General features: G+C 45.9%; 1 long non-coding RNA gene across 1 annotated transcript in view; it reads left to right on the forward strand.

Annotated features, from left to right (window-relative positions):
* The window catches only part of LOC108178929 (uncharacterized), a 62,488-nt gene that overhangs the window by 14,213 nt on the left and 27,235 nt on the right, over positions 1-21,040 (forward strand). Inside the window, exons 3-5 of the long non-coding RNA XR_007914340.2 lie at positions 14,331-14,391; positions 18,865-19,335; positions 20,275-20,373. This is a non-coding gene — a long non-coding RNA (uncharacterized lncRNA). The remainder of the gene's footprint in view (positions 1-14,330; positions 14,392-18,864; positions 19,336-20,274; positions 20,374-21,040) is intronic.

A 21,040-nucleotide genomic window follows, 5' to 3' on the forward strand; every position in this document is an offset into this window, starting at 1 on the left:
CGCCCTGCTGCTGCTGCAGTGCGGGCTTCCACTACGGCCCTGTGTTCCTCTGTTTTTGGAGAAGGAGGTGATGATGAAACAGTTTCAAAAGCGACTCTGCATTGTTCCCTATCTCTCCTTTCAAAGGACTCCTGGTATTTAAGTGAGCAGCGTTCCCAGCTTCCAAGTGCGTCCATGTGAGTGGGAAGGGAACCACAGACATTCCACTTGCATGTACCTTTAATCATGTGGCAAATGACCTTATTAACCACCAGGGAGTCTAGTCTTATTATTTAATTAAACCATCTCTTTCTTTTCTTCTTATTAAAACCACATGGGTTTTAACTTCTGTGTGGCTTCAAATCCTTTTCCTCTTTTTGGATGTCTGTGTCATAATTGCTGCACAAAAGAATTTCTGTTATATTGTGTTGATGACTAAAGGGTTAGCAACATTAAATAAGGGGTTGGGGGGAGGTGGGAGACAGGGGTTGTCTGGATAGGCTCACGGTGGCCAGTGATGTCACAGCCACTTGGGTGGCACGAAGGTCTGAGAAGTATACCGGCACTTACAGCTTTCCCTCGCCAAAACATCTGGAACACAAAATCCTGTCATTAGACAACCCACATGTTAGCAAAACAAAAGGACAGAAAAAAGAAAACCCTGTCCCCCCAAATGGCTGCATAAAGTCTCATTATTGCTGGTAGGAAATTAGACATTTAAGGTTATACTTCAAAGCAACTATTTTTATTAGCAGAGACTCAACATTTTGATTTATTGGGCAGCAGAACACGATTGTGACAAATATTTCCACCTCAAAGAAAAGACAAATCAGGCCTCTAAGAAGTCATATATTAAGTAGTTTAAAAATAAAGTCTGTTGCCACAATAACTGTAGTGATGAAAAGCGTATGCTCCTACCCAGGGCCCCAGATAGATGGCTACTTCAGCACACATGCCTGCAAGAAGAAATGATTGAATTTTGTGGCATGCTTTTCTTATCAAAGGGAAATGCTAACTTTTTGTGCAATGGAAGCTAAAGTGGTTAGCCTGGTTGGGCTACCTTTCTACAGAGGTTGGGCCTAAACAGGGCCTGTGTATGATCCTGCATCTCAGTTGGAGCTCCATGGTTCAAGAGGGATGCTAAGAATGGAGGGTGGACTTTGACGAGTCCATAAATACAACTCAAGAGCAAAGCTGAAGAAACTTAGAATATTCAGTCTTTTCAGAAATACACCCAGAACACCTAGAGGGTAACATGTGTAACCATTGTAGGCAGAAGAAGAACACAGAAGTAGTAAGTTGCATTAAATCGTAATCACCTTGATGTATCCCCATCTAGACAACAAGTTTATACAGACCATAGACAACTCTTTTTCCATTTTTAAAATTAAAAAAATTAATTAATGCATAGAATGATATATATTTGGAACCAGCATTGTGGTATAGCATGTTAAGCCTCTGCTTGCAATGAATGCTGGTTTGAGATCTGGTTACTCTGCTTCTGATCCAGCTTCCTACTAATGCACCTGGGAAGGCAGCAGCAGATAGTCCAAATACCTGGGCCCTGTGACCTATGTGGGAGATCTTAATGGAGTTCCTGGTTCCTGGCTTCTGCCTGGACCAGCCCTGGCCATTCTGGTCATTTGGGGAGTGAACCAACAGAGAGAAGCTCTCAGTTTCTCGCTTGCTCTCTCTCTCCCTGTCAGATAAATAAATTAGTTTTTAAAAAATTGTACATATTTCAATACCTGTATATATTATGTAGCAGTAAAATCAGTATAAGCATATCTATCTCCTCAAACATTTATCATTTCTATGTAATGAAAACATTCAATATTCTTTTTCTAGACTTTTTGGCAAATAGAACACCAGATCTTATTTATCCTCTTTAACTGTAACTTAGTCCCCTTTTACCAAATTTTCCCCATTCTTTTCCTGCTCTCCCCATCTCTGTTCACCACTATTCAACTCTCAACTTCTATGATAACAACTTTTTCATATTCCACATATCAGTGGAATCATGTCTATACTATGGAGAATTCTGTTAAACTAAGTCAGTAAAGAGCTTTAGTGAGAATGTGCATTATTGAATCTGGAAGAGAGATTCTGCAGTGGATTATAAGTTGTCTTTTTTGTGGGTCTCTGATAGAGGCATTTATCTTTCCACAGGAGGTGTGGTTTAGATGTAGTTCATCCCCCAAAGGTTCATGTATTGGAAGCTGGCCCTAGTGTGGTAATGTTAAGAGATTGCGGGACCATTAAAAATTAAGCCCAGTGGGAGGTCATGGGGGCCACTGCTCTTGGAAGAGAGCCCTGTAGTTCTTGTGCAACCCTGGCTAGATCCCTCAAAAGGACTGTTATGCAGAAGACTGGCAGCTTCCTGCCTCTCCTTGTAATCTCCTTTCACATGCACCTGCCATCATGCCATAAGGTAACAAAATGAAGGACGCCCTCACTCCAGCCAATGCCATGTTGTTCAGCCTTGCAGCCTCTAGAACTGTGAGGTAAACAAACATCTTTTCTTTATAAATTACCCAGCCACTGGTATTTTGTTACAGCTATGGAAAACTGACTAACACATGTGAGAACAGAATTCAGGGGGAAGAGCAGAGCCTGTGATGTGAGGATTGTAACTTGGGTTCTAAACTCTGCTCTGTCACTAATGCACTCTGTGACTTCAGCCAAGTCAGTTACCTTCTCTGAGACTTGGTTTCTGATCTTTAACTGAGATTGGACCCAATAATTTAAATGACCTCCTGTAGCATATTTTGAATCTAGGAGGAAGGCAGGATGACCATGAGAGAGTAATGTGATTCTTCTTCATCTTATTCTTATCACTCTACCACTACTTGGTAGGGAAATTTGCCAGGCAAGTGAGAGTATTTGTGCATAGGGGTGTGTGTGTGTGTGTGTGTGTGTGTGTGTGCATACATATGTGTGGTTGTGTGGGAGGGAGGCATGAACCATAAGTGTGTTCATCAAACTACAGGTGTAATTTCAAATTATGTAAATCACCTTAGTCTCTAAATGTCATGCAAAGGAATTTTAAAGGTAAATGCTTTGTAAATTGAATAATTGCTACCACAGTTACCAGTTTTGTAAGCACATGTTTTCATTCAATGGAGACCTGATATAATTCTTAACCCCATGTTCCAGTCCCATAAATTTTGTATATGAGTTAACTTCTAGGATTATCTAGCATCAAATCAATGCCAATAGCAGGGAGTTTCAACAAATATGCACCTGAAATGCTGCAGAATAATGATGTGGTTTTTGAGTCATCAAAGGGTAAGTAAGGGGCTGGCATTGTTGTGCGGTAGCTGGCATCCCACATCAAGAACGGATTGGAGTGTTGGCTGCTCTTCTCCCTGCTAATGTGCCAGAGAAAGCAGCAAAAGACAACCCAAGTGCTTGGGCTCACGCACTCAAGTGGAGCAACTGGATGGAATTCTGGGCTCCATGGAGTTTGGCTTTGCCCAGTCCCTGGCATTGTGGTCATCTAGGGAGTAAACCAGCAGATATAAGACATTTCTCTCTCATTCTGCCTTTCAAATAAATACAAAATCTCATAAAAAGTAAGTAAATCTTGACAAGTATACCTTATTTTAAAGATGACTTGCTGAATATCATGTACAATCAAGAGGCCCTCAGTAAGCTTTGATAGATTGGGCAGTTTGTGAACTAGAAAATCACACTTTCTAGAACATTCCATGTCTCTCAGCCTTGTGCTGATGGCCCACCCCTTTGTGACCTATGAGAATGGAGGAGTATCAAGTGAGGAAGGACAGTGGAAATCACAGGACTGATGCCCATGTAAACAGCACATTTTGAGAGATAGCCTTGTGAGAATTTCATAAATCCAAGCTGGTCTCCAAGATTAGCCAAGCACGTGAAGGTCACTGACAGTCTGTGAGAGACAGAGGGCTGGTGAAGGGCGGAGAAGAGGCCGGCAGGCTTGGTGTTCATGTGCCCTCCGAAGGCTCCCCGAGCTCCTCAACATACTGGGCTCCCACCCCTGGACTTCAAAACATTTGGAAAATGTTCATAAACATGTTCAGAATCCCATGGTGTAAGTGAAACATTTTTATAAGATTATAAAATAGAGAAAACTGGCACAGGTTTTGTTTGAACAAGTGCGCTGGTGATTTCTTTTCTGAAGGTGAGAGACTCTTACACAGTCTTAGTAATTGCTCCAAGGGAGTGTTGTGTGTTCATTTTTGAAAACACAATAAGATGCATGCAAATCTCTAAACCTTGTAGATAAAACAGCCCCTAAGCCTCAGAAATATGCAGGGGGAGAATTTGAATGAAAGATGGCTTTACTCAGGCTGTAGAACTCAAAGGGAGACCATGGGATTCTTACTTTGATCCTCGCTTTTGTGGAAACCTGAGGATTTGGGGTGGTGTCTTCATGTGAAGATTCCCCACAGGTTTCTCTACAAGGTAAGCAGGCCAAACCATTAACTAAGGGGTTGTTTCCAGAAAAATGAAGAAACACCGTCACTGGCTGATTCTAATTAATTGCCACTATTAACTGGAAAAACATTAAAAGGAAAGAAAGGGTGAGAAACAAGACTGATCTCTTGTGATCATCTATAATAGAAATTATACATAAATTTCTCCTCTCTCCCTTTAAGGCATTTTCTAAAGCCAACGAAAACCCTTTTGGGATTTGAGGATGGGTTGGGGAAGACAAGGGGAATTATGGAAGTTGTGACTGGATGCCCCTTACTTTCCTTCCCTGACCTCTGTGCACCCGTTTCAAAGGCATTCCTTTTAGAGAAGGCAAGGGCTGTGGTGAACACTTTTGAAAATGAGAAGTTGGAGCTCCCTGCAGGGCCGCTGATAGGACTGATGTTATTCTTCCAGGAAAAGAGAACAATAGGAGGAGATTTATTTAGGCCCTACGTAGTGGCTCTTTGATAAGAGACAGCCATGGAGCTGGCCTTGTTTTTGGTTAATGAACAAGCAGGAGAAGCAGCATGATCAAGGTTGTTTTAGGACAAAATTGCTGACATTCCTGAAATAGCCCCAGATTGCTCACATCTCTGTTAAGAGTCAAGTTCACTCATTTGTGAAGAGGACCCACTACAACCTCAATTCTTTTGTTATCTTGACTTTCAGCTCATCAACCTGTCCCCTTAAGTTAAAACATAGTGACTACTGATTTGACCATTGTTCTCTGCACACAGAGATGGCAGGGGTTGAGATCTGTAGCTATGGAGAACCTAATGCTCAAGGAAAAACTAGAAGACTTCATTCTTGTGGTTGAATATTCTGACATGAAGTGATAGTCACATGTAAAATAATCTGAAAATCAAAAGGAAGTGAGAATCATAATCTCTTGGAGAGCTACAGAGATGATAAAATCCAGAATGCACAAAATCTAGAATTCTATAACTATCTCAGGGTCCTGGTGGCAGCATTTGTGTCTAAATTTCATTTTCTAATCTTTCAAGAATTGTAATACTCTTGAATAGTCCATGAAAATATGGAAGAGTTTTATTTTGTGTATTCTTAGTTTGAGAAAGATGTAAAGGAGAGAAAGAATAAAAAAAACCTCAGAGATTCACTCAAAATACTAGAAGTGGAATTATGTATCAATAAATGTTAGCTGTTTTTTAAAAGATTTATTTATTTATTTGAAAGTCATAGTTACACAGAGAGAGAGAGGGAGAGAGAGAGAGAGAGAGGTCTTCCATCTGTTGGTTCACTTCCCAATTGGCTGCAATGGCTGAAGCCTCTTCTGGGTCTCTCACGTGGGTGCAGGGGTCCAAGGACTTGGACCATCTTCTACTGCTTTCCCAGGCCACAGCAGAGAGCTGGGTTGGAAGTGGAGCAGCCGGGACTCAAACCGGCACCCATATGGGATGCCAGCACTGCAGGAAGCAGCTTTATCCACTATACCACAGTGCCAGCTCCTGGCTTTTTAAAAATACTAAAACAAATACTAGGAAGATATCTTTCTTATATTGGAAAGCAACTGTTACAAGTCCACGTAAATAAATATTTTCTTTTTTTGAGACATTTATTTATTTGAAAGGCAGAGTTTACAGAGAGAGAGAGAAAGAGAGAGACCTTCCAATCACTGGTTCACTTCCCAAATGGCTGCAATAGCTAGCTCAGTGGGTTAAGCTGCCACCCGCGACACCAGTATCCCGTGGGGCGCTGGTTCATGTCTTGGGTGCTAAAGCACATGGGAAATCAGCATGAGATAGCCCAGGTCCTTGAGCCCCTGCACCCAAGTGAGAGACATGGATGAAACTCCTGACTCCTGGCTTTGGCCTGACCCAGTCCTTGCTATTGCAGGCATTCGGGGAGTGAATCAGTAGATAGCGAATCAATCTCTTTTCTTTCTTTCTTTCTTTCTTTCTTTCTTTCTTTCTTTCTTTCTTTCTTTCTTTCTTTCTTTCTTTCTTTCTTTCTTTCTCTCTCTCTCTCTCTTTCTCTCTCTCTTTCTCTCTCTCTTTCTCTCTCTCTTTCTCTTTCTCTCTTTCTCTCTCTCTCTTTCTCTCTCTCTTTCTCTCTTTCTTTCTCTCTCTCGCTCTTTCTCTTGCTCTTTCTCTCTCTCTTTCTCTCTTTCTCTCTCTTTCTCTCTCTTTCTTCTCTCTCTCTCTCTCAACATTGTCTTTCAATAAATAAATAAATCTTTTAAATCTTTTTTTTTTTAAAGAAAGGTATTTCTGGGAAGCTGCTGGGAAAGTGAAAGAAAGTGTGTGTGTTTCATTTTGTCAAAATGGCCCTGCTGTGTGCAACAGGGGGTATGCAATCCATCAAATCGAAACATAATCAAAGGCATAACGTGAAGAAATATACTTACAGCATATGCTTACCTTAGAATCCAGACCTACCCTTGCAACCTCCACTTCAAATTCAAATGAAAATGAAAGCAAATCTGCCGTGTTTCAGCCAAAGTCGCATTAGGCTTGTGAGTGTGGATGTTGAAGGGGATGGAGGAGGGTCTATGGGAGGACTTAACTGTAGCTCCGAAGCACTCCACTGATAAACCGCTGCAAGCATTACAGGGTCCAGCCTCAGGCTGCTAGCGGGGTCTGACCCATTTCCGGAAAGAGCAATCCAGCAGCAGACAGGGCTGATCTGCTCAAGGATGCGCCACTCCTTCGTGATTCTACTTCAGTGCCACGGCCGCGTATTTGGAAATAGGCGATACTCTCCTCTAGTGGGTACTGGACTCTTCCAGCCACACACTTCCAGGGACCCACTCTTAAGAGTGCACTTTTAGTTTCGATTACCTTTCCCTTCTGAGAAGGATACTGGTGGGAAAGGTGATTTATTTTTAAAGGGGGGAATCCCCTTTGTTCACTTTGAAAGGCAGCTACAGAGAGAGAGAAACAGATCTTCCACCCACTGGTTCACTCCCTAAATAGCTAACCCTATCCTCTGCTGCCTTCCCATGCACATTAGTAGGGAGCTGAATCAGAAGAGGAGCAGCCAGGACTGGGTGGGACACCAGCATCACAGGCAGCAGCCTAGCCTGCTGTGCCGCAATGCCGGCCCCTGATCTTTGCAGCTCCAGGAACTTAGGTACAAAACAACAAAGCTCTTAGATACAGGCTGCAGGGATAAGAAAAAGGCCATGTGGGCGGTAGGAGGGAACTTGCTCCACTGCCATCAGACATCAGGGCCACGTGGAGGACACACCTGCTGGGCTGCACAAGGAGTTGTCGTAAAACCTACTGCCGCTGGGTGTTCAGGACCCTGCATGCCTCCTCTGCCATCCCAGGGGCTCCCAGGCTCTCCATCTGAGGAGGTGCAAGAAGATTTGGACCTCAAGGGAGTTGTGCCCCACGCCCTGTGAAGGCGAGGGAGCCGGCAGAGTGCTTACAGGGTCTGGGGTGAAGGACCTGTCTCAGGTGGGGAACGGTCCTGGGAGCAGTGGGAGCTGGGAACTGGGAATCATGGGATCTGCTGCTGGAGACGTCAGCGAAGGGCCCTGAGCACAAGCCTCCCACCCCAACAGGGCAGTGGCACACACATATTGTCCTTGCAGCAGTCAAAGTGCAGGTGGGCACTCACTGGCACTCTCACAGGTCTGTCAACAGCAGGGCTTCAGGTCCAGGCTGCCTCTGGCTAGGTATGTTTCCTCCACAAGCAGAGGGGGCGATGCTGCTGACCCCTCCAGGTCCTAGAATCCCTTCTAGCACCGTCATCTCCAGCGTCCACAGCTGCGCCTCTGTGACTTTCTCGTGTGTGACTTTCATTCAACTGAGTCTGCGGAGACTTCCTCTGACTTTCCAGAAATGACCTAGATGCCACTTGAGAGGTCCTATCATTCAGAAATTTTTAAAAAGAATTTTAAATTTATTTGAAAGGCAAAGTGACAGAGACAGAGTGGAAGGACTGGAGAGAGAGAGAGAGAGAGAGAGAGAGGAGATAGATCTTCCATTTGCTGGTTCACTCCCGCAAATAACTGAGTCTGGTCTGGGTGAGGCTGAAGCCAGGAACCTGGAACTCCAAGGCCCAAGAACTTGGACCATCTCCCACTGCCTTTCCAAGTGTAGAATCAGAATCAAAATGGAGTGAGTATGGCTAAAGGCTAATTGCAGATCTGTTGCTTCTGCACATATTATCTCTGCTTGCTAACAGCTAAGGGTGTATCTTGTGAAACTGTGGGCCCCAATTCCCAGGAACCAGGCTGACCGAAATGTGTCCTTCACTGTTAGCTTACCACCATATCTTGGATCTGTTACTGGGTTTGTTACTGAGAACTGTTATCTTACAGGCATATTCTGGTTTTCCTCTTTATTGTTCACTGCATACCAGGTGTCCGGTTTGAAATTGTGAGCCCTAGTGGACAGAATACTATAAAAAGCTGTGTAACTCACTGTTGGGGGCCACACGGTAATAAGGACTGTTGCTCCTGATCAGTGGCCATTCCTGATCGGTTACCTTGCCTCTCCTTTGCTTCTCACAATCAATGAAATTCATGTGTGACTGTCACTGGTTTTTGAAATACTCTATTTTAGCTGACGAGTGGATGCAACACAGGTGCATTAGCAGGATGCTGGAGCAGAAGCAGAACAGCCAGGATGGTACAGTATGCTGATGTTGCAAGTGGCAGCTTAACCCACTGTCCACTGTGCCACAACACTGGCCCATCAGAAAACTTTCGTTTCCTGTTTGAACCTTACTCCCTCTCCAACCTCCTGTCCTCAGACACACACACAACTCATTCATATACAGTGAGTAAGGACAGGGAAAGCTTGTCTCCTGGTCTCCCATGGGGTGCAGGGCCCAAGCACTTGGGCCACCCTCCACTGCACTCCCGGGCCACAACAGAGAGCTGGACTGGAAGAGGGGCAACCGAGACAGAACCGCTGCCCCGACCGGGACTAGAACCCGGGGTGCAGGCGCCGCAGGCAGAGGATTAGCCTAGTGAGCCATGGCGCCAGCCTGGAAAGCTTTCTTAAAGCCAGTCCTATGAGGAGAGGGGGAAGTCACCGGCATCCCCCACAACATTTCCTGTTTTTCCCTTTTGCCCAGTGTCACTTTCTTGAATTCTAAACACAGCACCAAGATATGGCCTCAGGGGTTTTAAGAGAGCAGATTCTTCAAATGGGGGCTTTGAGATAAAGACAAGGAAAGGTGAGGATGGACCGAGTTCCCAGGAGATCCCTGACCCACGCCGTCACAGCAGGCCGCGCTGCAAACTCCAAACCCAAAACGCGAATTGCCTCCTCTCAAAGTAATTTTCTAAGCATCAAACTAAGAAGCTTAGGAAGAACTAACCTCAGTCAGTGAAGATTAGAAGATGAGCAGCTTCGCAGGACGTGCTACAGAGCTCAGTGCCAGAGCTGAGCTTTCTCTGTGGGTTGGGCCGCCCCTCCTCCGCCTGGACTGAAAAGGAGCAATTTGAGGATTTCCTGCCAGCTTCACTTTAGGAGGAGATTTATGTAAGTCGGAGGATTTCCCTGGCAGCCCAATCAAGGCCACTTGAAAAGCACTGGGGGGCTTCGCCTGAAGACATTGTCATTCAGCAGATTTAGGTCAACTCCATTTAAAGATTGGAATCTTGTTCATTGATTCCAAAGGAGATGGCCAAGTGCTCAGAAAATCATCGTCCTAACCCTGATGCAGAGCAGTAGAGACAGAGATAGGGGTGTCTTGCAAGGACCACAAGTTCCTTTGTGCCTTTAGGGCTTTCCTCTCCTGGTTCTCTCCGGTTTCCTTAAGCATGGTCATGACAATAAAGGCTAACACTCCCTGAACACCCATTTCATGACAGGTGCTGTTTTGGCCTGTACTGGGGTTAGAAAACCGGTTGTTCCCACCAAAACTGGTGCTGCGACTTGGTTCCCAATGAAACAGTAATGGCAGGTGATGGGCCTTGTAAGCCCTAACTGGTTAAGAGAGATTCACACCTTTCTCACAGGACTGGGGTAGTTACTGACTGTGAAGACAGGTTGTCACCAAGCCAGGCTGCCCCAGGTCTGGCTCTTTCACACACATGCCCACCTCTCCTTCTGCCTTCCACCATGGAATGAAGCCTCATGAGACCCAGCACGGATGTGGTACCCAATCTTAGACCTTCCAGCCTCCAAAGTAAACTTCCATTCTGTGTGAATTACCCAGGCTTGGGTATTCTGTAATAGAGACAGAAAAGGGACTAAGAAAACCTCACATGTACTTTTTCTTGTATCTTTACAACCACTTCAAATAGTAAGCAGTATGGTTATGCCCATTTTACAACATATGGGAAAATAAGATATAAAAAGGTTAAAAACCATACCCTTCCTCAAGGGTTCACAGCTATTAAGAGAAACAGAAAAGAGATTCATCCAGAGCCTCAGCACCGGACTACAATGTGTGTTTATAATGGTGTCTTTGAGCTCTCATTCTTCGTATCTATGCCTACAGGATCAAGGTGCTCTCGGTATGTGGGCTCACCTCTCCAGCACTTCCTCCAGGCTTTGTCAGTGTTCTGCCTGCCTAAACTGCCTTCCTATCTTTAACAATTTTACTTTTGTTGTTTTAGAAAGAAACTGTACTGTTAATAATAAAATGTAGTGCTTGTCAAGTGCACGCAGTGTGCCGGGCGCTGATCTGCACAACTTACATGAATTCACTCCCGTATTCCTCGACTTGCCTCCAGGATGCTGTTATGAATCCATCTGCAGAGAGGGAAGCACAGAGGTGACAGCTGGCAAATTGGGAAGCCAGGTTTTACACTCAGGTGTTTCATGCCTGAATACTGAACTTCCTGTCTCTTTTCCACTGTATCACCACTCGCTCTACCTCCCATGCTCAAAGTTTTGGCGCTAGGAAGTGGCTTTTCCTTCTTTCTCACTCATCAGTTGTCAAATAATTTCTCTACTCTCCTAATGTCTTCTCGCATGTACCAGGTCCCTTTCCCTATACTCTGTCTATCGGGGAGCATTTGCTCACTGTCCTATATGATCTAAATCAGTTGCCTCCAACCTAGTCATCTTCCCTTCAATCTCTCTCTCGGGCCTGAGTCCATCCTAAATATGGCTACCACCTCAACTTTCATAAAACATTGCTTGTTTATATCACATCTTTCCTCAAAAATCCTAAATATTTCACTTACCAAATAAAGCCCCAATTTTTTATTTAGACCTCCACAGTCTGCCCAAATAGTCAATAAACTATGGCCCATGGGCTAAGCCCCACCCACTGGTTCTTCTATTTTTTTTTAATGGCTGGCAAAGCTCAAAAGAAGAATAATATTTTGTAACAATATAGAATGCTATAACATCAAATTTCGGCATCCCTAAATAAAGTTTCCTGGCATATATTCACTCTCAGTTTTTACCGTTGGCCTATGGTTGCTTTTGACCTCTAATGGCAGAACTGCAACAGAGACCAAGTAGCCCACAGAGCCTACAATTACCATCTGGCCCTTTACAGAAAGTTTTTTCATTTCTGGTACAAACTGCATTTTCCTTTTCCACATTGTGTCAGGTTCTTTTCTGCCTTAACATTTTTTCCCTCTCATTCTTTGTCTTAGAGTAGTGATTGACAAAGCTTTTCTGTAAAGGTGCAAGAATCAAGTCCGACTGGAACCCTGAACACGGCTTAGCAATAGCCACTAGAGCTGAACATAAATATAGGTATCTTAGGTAGTAGACATTGCACCTGTGGCTATTACTCAACAGAAATTCTCTACATATATTCATCAAAAGATAGACACATAAACATTTGTTGCAACATTATTCATAGTAACTACAAATTAGGAAAGACCCAAAAGAACATGAAGAGTAAAAATGTGGTACTATTACTTAAACAATACCATAAATAGCACAATAGTAAAAAAGAACAAACAAACCAGTGTACACAAGTGTGACTCTCACCTACAGAATATTGAACAAAAGAAAGCAGAAACAAGAGAGTGCACGTTGTGGGCTCCCATTTATTATCAAGTTCAAAGTCAGATGACTTTAGCAGTCAGATTGGTAGAATTGCATTTTAGGTTCTCAGGAAACAGAGATCTGTGTGTAGGAAGCTTATTGAGGTGTCACGTGAGGGTTAGCACTTGTGGCGGCATGAAGGATCCTGGGTGGGGTTGAAAGAAAAGGTGCGCTGTGATGAAACCACAGCAAGGGGGCCTCGGCTAGCCTAAAGGGGGTTCTGTTACCTCTCAGTAGGGTGATTCTGGAAGGGTGAAGGGGCCGGAGTCGTGGTTCAGCAGATGGAGCCGCTGCTTGCAATGCTGGCATCCCATATTGAAATGTTGGTTTGAGACCTTGCTGCTCCATTTCTAATCCAACTCTCTGCTAATGCACCTAGGAAAGCAGTGGAAGATGGCCCAAATACTTGGGGCCTTGACACCCACAGGGGAGAACAGGATGAAGGTCCAGCTTCCGGCTTCACCCTGGTCCAGCCCTGCCCCTGAGGCCATTTGGGGAATGAGCCAAAAGATGGAAGGTCTTTCTCCCTCTCCCCTAGCCCTCTTATTCCCTCCCTCTTTCTCTCCCCCTCTCTCTGCCACTCAGCCTTTCAAATCAATCAATCAATCTTTCAAAGAGAAAGAGAGACAGGAAGAGGGCACCCAGGTAGGGGCTTCTAGAGGTCTTGAAATCTCCTGTTTATACAAATGGTGGTTATAAAGGTGCATTGATGTGTAAACATTATTATTTGTGTTTTATGCACTTGTCTACATTTATTCTATGTCAATAGAATACCTTACTAAAGAATGAAAGGAGTGAGTGAAAAGGGGAGAAATGGGAAGTGTAAATGTGGATCACTCTTGTGACGTGAGTATGAGAATAGTGGCACCTGGAAGTGCAAGAAGGGGTCCAGTGAGAACTCTGTTTTGTGTGGAATATAATGGGAAAGATCTGATGAGAAGTATCCACTGGGGAGAAACTGATTGACTACACTAGAAAGATAAGAGCAGGTTGATAGAGGCAGGTGGTGGTGGTTCCTAAGAAGATGGAGGAGAACTGCATTCAAATCATAGGATGTTAGCCTCATGTAGGAGGAGGGCATTTCTAACCTCTGCTTGCACCAACCGTCCAGGCCACTGATCTGCCTCATGTTGTCATGTCTCCATGTATACAAATGATGCTTATCTTTCAGTAAAGTCCTCTTGCTACCATGATTTTGAACCTCTGTGTTCCCAATGATACCTTAGCATGATGCTTTGTACAAATATAGGTATTCACTAAGGGTAGTGGGTGATGACAATGATACTAGAAATTAAAATAAAAAAGGGCATATCCATTTGTTCAGATCTGATTGGAAGGTTAAAGGAAGACAATTGTAAAAAGTTGGATACAGAGTGCCCTCTGAACAAATGCTGGTATTTTCCCACTGTGTAGGGGTTTCCTTGGCTATAGTTTATGCATCTGAAGACGGGATGGACAGATGAGGCCAGTGACTGAAGTGGGATGTCCCAAGGCATGCTACTGAGAGACGATGGAATTCTCTGTTGATCCCTTATCCAAGACTATGGCATAGCCCTGTCTTACCCTTCAAAGCACTTTCCCAATTCAGAGAGAACAAGTCCATAGAGCTGCAGCGACTTGTCCAACATCACACAGCTATTGGCAGCAGTGCAGCTAGCATCCAGACCTCTCTGGCCAGCAGCTCCATAGCCTGTCTGCCTCCGCTGACCCTGTACTCCCTCCAGATGGACAGCACATGCTGAGGTGTGAACATATCAGGCTCGGGAAATTTCAAATGTGTGCTTGATCAATGAACGTGTGGGTTGGGTCTTGGGTGAAAATCCACTTTTCCCTTGGACTTGTCTGCCCAGATGCATTTGTACTAGGATGACAATTTGTAATTACATGGAGTCTTTCAGCCTTGGAGACTTCAAAGACCTCTTCCATTATAAACATGCTAGAGCCTTCTGTTTGGCTTCATAGGTCACTCTGCAGGCCCACATCTCCTGGCGGTGGCTGGCTATTGGACACCTACTGCTGGAGGGTGAGTGGGAAATCAAAAGGAGTGGAAGAAAAATCTTCAGTCAAAACTATACACCACTGCTGGCAGGATTTCCTGTCCCAGGCATGTCCCATCATAACATCCCAAGTAGCAATATTCTACACAGCTTGGTTACAGATTACAATTCCTTTTCGCCTTGTCTTTTCCTTAAGTCCGCAATATTACAATGAAGTGAAAAACGAGAAGGAACTAGTTGATTGTTTTGTCTAGGTTAACTGAATCTAGCAGCATCTCTTGTTTTCTTTGCCCTTTCTTTCCTACTAAGTTGACATTTCTTGTCCTGTTTTGGCGTCTCATTTTGAAATCTGGTAAGGATGAGTTAAGAGAAGGTCCCAACAATGAACGACAATCTGGTACTTCCTGCAGTAAACACCGTTGGTGCTGACCCTCACACCTCACCCCTCCGCCCACTGCTGGCTTCAGCAGCAGCAGAGGCAGGTGGCTTCTGCTGGTGACAGCTTCCTCCCCCCAAGCACCTGCTCCCCTGTTTTCTGTTTCCCTCTGCCTTTCTCTAGCCCCAAGGGAACAGCTCAGTCCTCCCCGAGCAGTGCAGAAGCTCATGGATTTTATATTCCCAGGGGGAATCCTTATCTGTGGATAAGCACCCTGGTTCCTTAACCCTGCTGGGAGCATTCTAACAGGCATTTTAAACGATTCCTTGTGGATCCAGTGCCATTGAGCCTCTGTTTGCTTACACTGGTGATCTGTGGTTTTTCTCTCTTCCCTTCTCACTCTCCTCACCCTCTCAGGAATGCTTCCTGGACTCACCTGCTGAGTAAGTTACCTGCACCTGAGTCCTGGTCTCAGCGTCTGCTTTCGCATGGTCCCTCATGGAGACACCTCCTAGGCCAGTGTTGTTCAAATGATCATGAATTCAGTCATGGGCCCAACCACTTCCAAGCCACTAGAAAATTAGTGAATGCGAGTACGTATCATGAACACTTAATTAATTATATACATGAATGTACACTGGCTCATGATACAATTTCATTTCTTCCTGTGGGTTGTGGTCAAATTATTTTTACAAGCTTTTTTTTAAAAAAACTATTTATTTATTTATTTGAAAGTCAGAGTTACATAGAGAGAGAAAGAGAATCAGAGAGAGAGAGAGGTCTTCCAGCCGTTGGTTCACTCTCCAGTTGGCTGCAATAGCTGGAGCTGCGCTGATCACAAGTCAGGAGCCAGGAGCTTCCTCCAGGTCTTCCCATGCGGGTGCAGGGGCCCAAGGACTTGGGCCATCTTCTAGTGCTTTCCCAGGTCTTAGCAGAGAGCTGGATCAGAAGTAGAGCAGCCGGGTCTTGAACCAGCACCCATACGGGGTGCTGGCACTGCAGGTGGCAGCTTTATCTGCTACGCCACAGCACCACCCCAGGTCGTAGTTTAAAATGCAACTAAATTTGGAAGTGGTACTGCCCATAGGATAGAGGGTTGGAAAGAGCCCAGGACTGGAGGCAGAGGGCCTGGGTGGCAGCCTCAGTCCTGCTCTGTGGCATGTGGCAGCTCGTGTGTCCCAGGCCACCTTTTCCACACATTGAAAATGGGAGGCTCTCATGGGCTCTGGTGCTCTGCTTCTGTGGTCCATTTCTGACGTGTTGGCAGATGGGTGTTCCCTCTGAGACTGCTGCCTTCAAATGCCACCTGTGTGCAAGGTTCAGGTTATGGGCAAGCTATGTCATCAGGCACAGATGGAGAGTGGGCGGAAGACCCCTCGCAGGAGCGCTCATCCTTGTACTGGCCAGGGAGGAAGTCACACCAGGGTCCTTGCGGGTAGCTTATTCCCTGTGGCCTCAAGGGGACCGGTTCAGAGCTGGGGAGCGACCCCCCAGGAGGGCAGTGGGTAAGGGGTGTAGAGACCCAGGAGGTGGAGCCCCATATCCTTGGCACAATGGAGCTGCCTTGGAAGGAACGAGACAGGATGGAGAACGGTCCTGCGGGGGACACAGAGGACGTGGTTACTTGGATGCTGAAGGAAGATTTTTCTTTCCAAAAATCACAATGATCCCTGAGGTTGGAGCCTTGGGGAAACGTGTTCCACCACGTTTCCAGCGCCCCTCGCTGCGCTGCGCATGCGTGCTGCGGTGGCACCCCGCCTTCCACACCTCGTTTCCCTGAGCTGGGACACCCTGGAGTCCTTTCCCCCTCTCTTCATTTCATGGTCTCTCTCCTCACATCTGTTCAAAACCCAGCCATGCGGGCACTGTTTTTGCTCCCCCTGCTCTGTGCGTGATTGCCGCCGTCGGCAATTTACTCTCCAGGGGAACTAGGAGACCCTTTTAGCCATGTCTGTAGAGACAATTTTTAAAGAACAGGGTGTCTTAAATCTTTCTCTCAAGGACAGCACATAAGATATGGTTTCAAACAAGAAACATATATAAGGGAGGGAAAATCATAAAAATCATAAATGTGCCAGGGCTTGCATTGTGGCAGAGCAGATAAAGCCACTGCCTGCGATGCCAGCATCCCATATGGGTGCTGGTTCGAGTCTTAGCTGCTCCATTTCTGATCTGGGAAAGCCGTGAAAAATGGCTTGGACCCCTGCCCCCACAAGGGAGACCCAGAAGAAGCTCCAGGCTCCTGGCTTCAGCCTGGCACAGCCCCGGCCATGGCAGCCATTTGGGGAGTGAACCAGTGGATGAAAGGTGTGTGTGTGTGTGTGTGTCCTCTCTCTATAACTGTCTTTCAAATAAATAAAAAATAAATCTCTAAAAAACCTGAATGTGCCAATAGGGGACATCAGGATGACCTTATGAGACTTGAAAAAGGCAGCGATAGGGTAATGACAGTAGCCACCATCCACTGAGTATTATCATATGCGATGCGCCCCATGAGTGCGTCCCACCTTCTGACATAGCTAACTTTAAAGCCTGCAGACTGGATGCTGTTTGCATCCTTATTTTGCAGCTGATCCTGGAACAGAGAGGTTGAGAAACTTGCCCAAGGTGCCAGAGCTGCCAAGCAGCAAAGGTAAGCCCAGGGAGCCTGACATCAGAGTCTGCTTTTTTTTTTTTTTTTTTTCTTGACAGGTAGAGTTTTAGACAGTGAGAGAGAGATACAGAGAGAATAGTCTTCCTTCCGTTGGTTCACCACCCAAATGGCTGCCGCAGCCGGCGCTGCACCGATCTGAAGCCAGGAGCCAGGTGCTTCTCCTGGTCTCCCATGCAGGTGCAGGGGCCCAAGCACTTGGGCCATCCTCCACTGCACTCCCAGGCCACAGCAGAGAGCTGGACTGGAACAGGGGCAGCCGGGACTAGAACCCGGCGCCCCTATGGGATGCTGGCGCCGCAGGCGGAGGATTAACCAGTGAGCCACGGCACCGGCCCAGATTCTGTGCTCTTTAAAGAAATATATATCATGTTTATTTGAAAGGTAGAGTTACACAGAGAGAGGGAGAGACACACACAGAGATTTTCCAGCTGCTGGCTCACTTCCCACATGGCCGCAATGACTGGAGCTGGGCCAGGCTGAAGTCAGGAGCCAGGAGCTTCATCTGGGTCTCCCACATTGGAGGCAGGGGCCCAAGCACTAGGGCCATCTTCAGCTGCTTTCCCAAATTGGATCCGACACAGAGCAGCCGGGACTTGAACCAGAACCCATGTGGGATGGTGGCATCACAGGCAGCAGCTTAACCTGCTGCATCTGTGCTGTTAACTGGGACTCCCAAGCCTGTGGGGCTGGGCAGAGCAGGGAAAACTTGGAGGGGAAGGGGAGCATTAGGAGTTGCTCTTGGAGGGGTAGGTAGGAGTTGGGTGATGGGAACAGGGGGCAGGCCCGTTACGTGGAGGTGCTGGTATCTGCTGAAGTGTACCCATCTCTCACAGTCCTAGGCTCATGGTAAGGCTCCACCTCTATTTGAGAAAGGATAAATAAGGATAGAAAAATCAAATCTCACAGAAAGACAAGATACTGTATCTTCTGTTACATGCGGGAATTAAAATGAAAAATGAAACAAAAAAGATCGAAAGCCAAAAACCAAAACAGAAATGCATATTTGTGTCAGTATTGTTGCACAAATGGTTTTATCTCTCTGTTAAACAAATGGTTAAGAAGGACATACTACTATATTTTAATGATCTGTGATTAGTTTTAAAATGTACTGTTTATGAGTGAAACTGACATCTTTTCATTCGATTACTATTGAGAAACGCCTGCTGAACCATGGTCTTTTTACATTTTACTTGTTGAACTCTATTTAGTGGCTCAGTAAGCTTTTGACTGTGATTTAAATTAAAAATATGTATATCTAAACATTTTTAAAGAAAGAGTGAGGAAAGGAGGGGAGAGGGAGGGAGGAAGGAAAGTCTTGTTATATTCTTAGAATTGCACCTATGAACCAAATTAAATCTGTTCTCTTTTTATTAAATTAATTAATTAATTTTTAAAAAGGAAAGAAACCCAGTGGTGCTTTTCATTTGATTTTCTCGGTTTTTCCTTTTTTCTTCCCTTTTTTTTTTCCAGGGTGCTCAGCGTTTGGGAAGATTTAGCCATGGGGCAAGAAAGAAGGATTTATTCTAGGATCACAGGACTTCCCTCTTTGGATCTACTTCCCGTGGAAATCCCCGTAAAGATCGTATCTTGTCTCCGTCTGCTGAGGCATAAAGAAAAATGCCATGAAAGGAGAGCAGAGGAGAGGTTTGGAAAACACGGAAGATGCTTGCACGCAGAGGATCTCGTGCGGCTAAAGGAAGACTTTCATCTCTCCCTTTCATTTCTCCGGGGAGGGTTAGCTGCTCCCAGCTTTCAAATCCCCCTTCAGCGACTGGGTTGCAGCAACTGGCAAAACTGCTTTCATGGTCTCGGAAGCGTCCCTGGAGCTCCGAGAGGCCAATTCCTGCAAAGGAGCCCTACCAATCCAAAGGCAGTCCCACGCTGCAGAGCGCGAGCAGGCAGTGAGAGTGCCGGCCTGGGAGGAATGCTGCGGCATCCCAGGTGCACTTTACAAGGGCAAAGTCTGACCCCGTCTCAGATATCAAAGTCGTGCTCCATGCAGCATGGCCCTTAAAAAATTTATGTTGTGTTTATCAGCGCGGGCAGGTTCAGCGCCGGGGCCACCGCTTGGCTAATTACTCCTGCGCGGCTGCCCTTGCTCCCTCCCTTCCGGTCGCTGCAGCCAGGCCTTAGGATCCTGATTGTCCCAGGCTGTTCCTTGGACATTTATGTGTTTTTCTGAACTGGAAGTGTCCCACCGTGTAGCTGCCTCCCTCCTCGGGCTGGAGTAAGAGCTGTTTTGTAAGCGCCTCGTCCTCCACATCTCCTGTGCTGGGGAGGAGCGGGGGACCCTCTCTGCTGTCCAGCAATGAGGATGAACACCCAGCTCCACCGGCGAGGCGAGTTGTCCTCCTTTGTGTGGTCTCTCGTGTCTTTTATTTTACACAGAACACATCTTTATTCAATCCTCAAGTTTAACAGAAGTGACCCCCTCACACACTCCAGGTTCACATGACAACAGAAAGGGTCTTTCAATAAACTAAGAGTAAAGATCTGGGTTCACGGGGTGGGCCTAGGACCCACCCAGCTTTGCCGGCCCAGTGACCAGTGGCCAGTGGCCGTGCCTTACAGGAAAGCATCAGGGTCCTGCCCAGTACAGGAGGAGAAGAGAGGCGCTGGGGCTGCTTCCTGGGACTTGGCAAATCTCCCTGCCCTGCACGGCAGTTGTCGGTGGCACTGGGGCCCTGCTTTCTGCTTGGGTGACATGGCTCTTCCAGACCACCTCACAGCACACAGGTTAAGTGCAGCAAACCCAGGCACAGCCTCGCCCTGCTAACTGCCAACCAGTGACTTCAGCATTTATGGTCAAACCATCATCCTACCCGTGGAAACCTCTGCTCCCTGCCAAGGCTCATTTCATTTTCCTTCTTTCTTATGCAGATGAGCAGTGGTGGAAAATGTATTCTCCTCACCAGAGTCACCTCCCGGGGCTGCCTGCGTTCTGGAAAACTTGAGCTGAAGTTCGGGTCCGGTCACCTGGTCTGTTTTTCTCTTCCAACTCACTTTTAACAAGGATAGCCTTTACTTTTATTTTCCTCTTTATTCTATTTTAAAATGTACATTACGCAAACATTCCAAAAACACTAAGGAAATTCTAAGTAAAAGGCAAGAAAACAAATCCACAATTCCATTAGTAAAACAAACCAAGCTGTTTTCAGGCTTTGTCACCGACTCAGAGCGACGCGAACACGTAGCTTTGCCAGCATAACGATGGCAGATACACATCCTGGCAAGCGCTGTGTTCTAACTGCACATTCTACAGTAAGTTTTTTTTTTCCATGTCACCACATAGAATTTACATTCGTCTTTTTATTCTCTGCTTATCCAGCCCATTGGGTAAATATAATTGATTTAACCGTGTTCCTACACTAGTTCAGCACAAATGGCTTCCAGCTTCTTGTTATCATATAAAAACACCACTGCTTTTTTCCTTTGGCTCATTGCCTCATGGTAACTTTCTAAGAGACCCCCCTCTATTTTTGCTTTAAACACAGAGAGGTGAACCCTATTTGCTTTTACAGTGTCTTCCTTGGTGGGAGTCCCAGCGGGAACCTTCTCTCCAGGTGTCTGGGGCTGTGGGAGATGGACGGGTGGAGGAGGGGCCGGCCTTCATAAGGAAGTGGAGAAAACTCACTGCACAGTTAAT

This window comes from Oryctolagus cuniculus, chromosome 14 (assembly GCF_964237555.1).
Source record: "Oryctolagus cuniculus chromosome 14, mOryCun1.1, whole genome shotgun sequence".
In the NCBI taxonomy this organism is placed as follows: Eukaryota; Metazoa; Chordata; class Mammalia; order Lagomorpha; family Leporidae; genus Oryctolagus; species Oryctolagus cuniculus.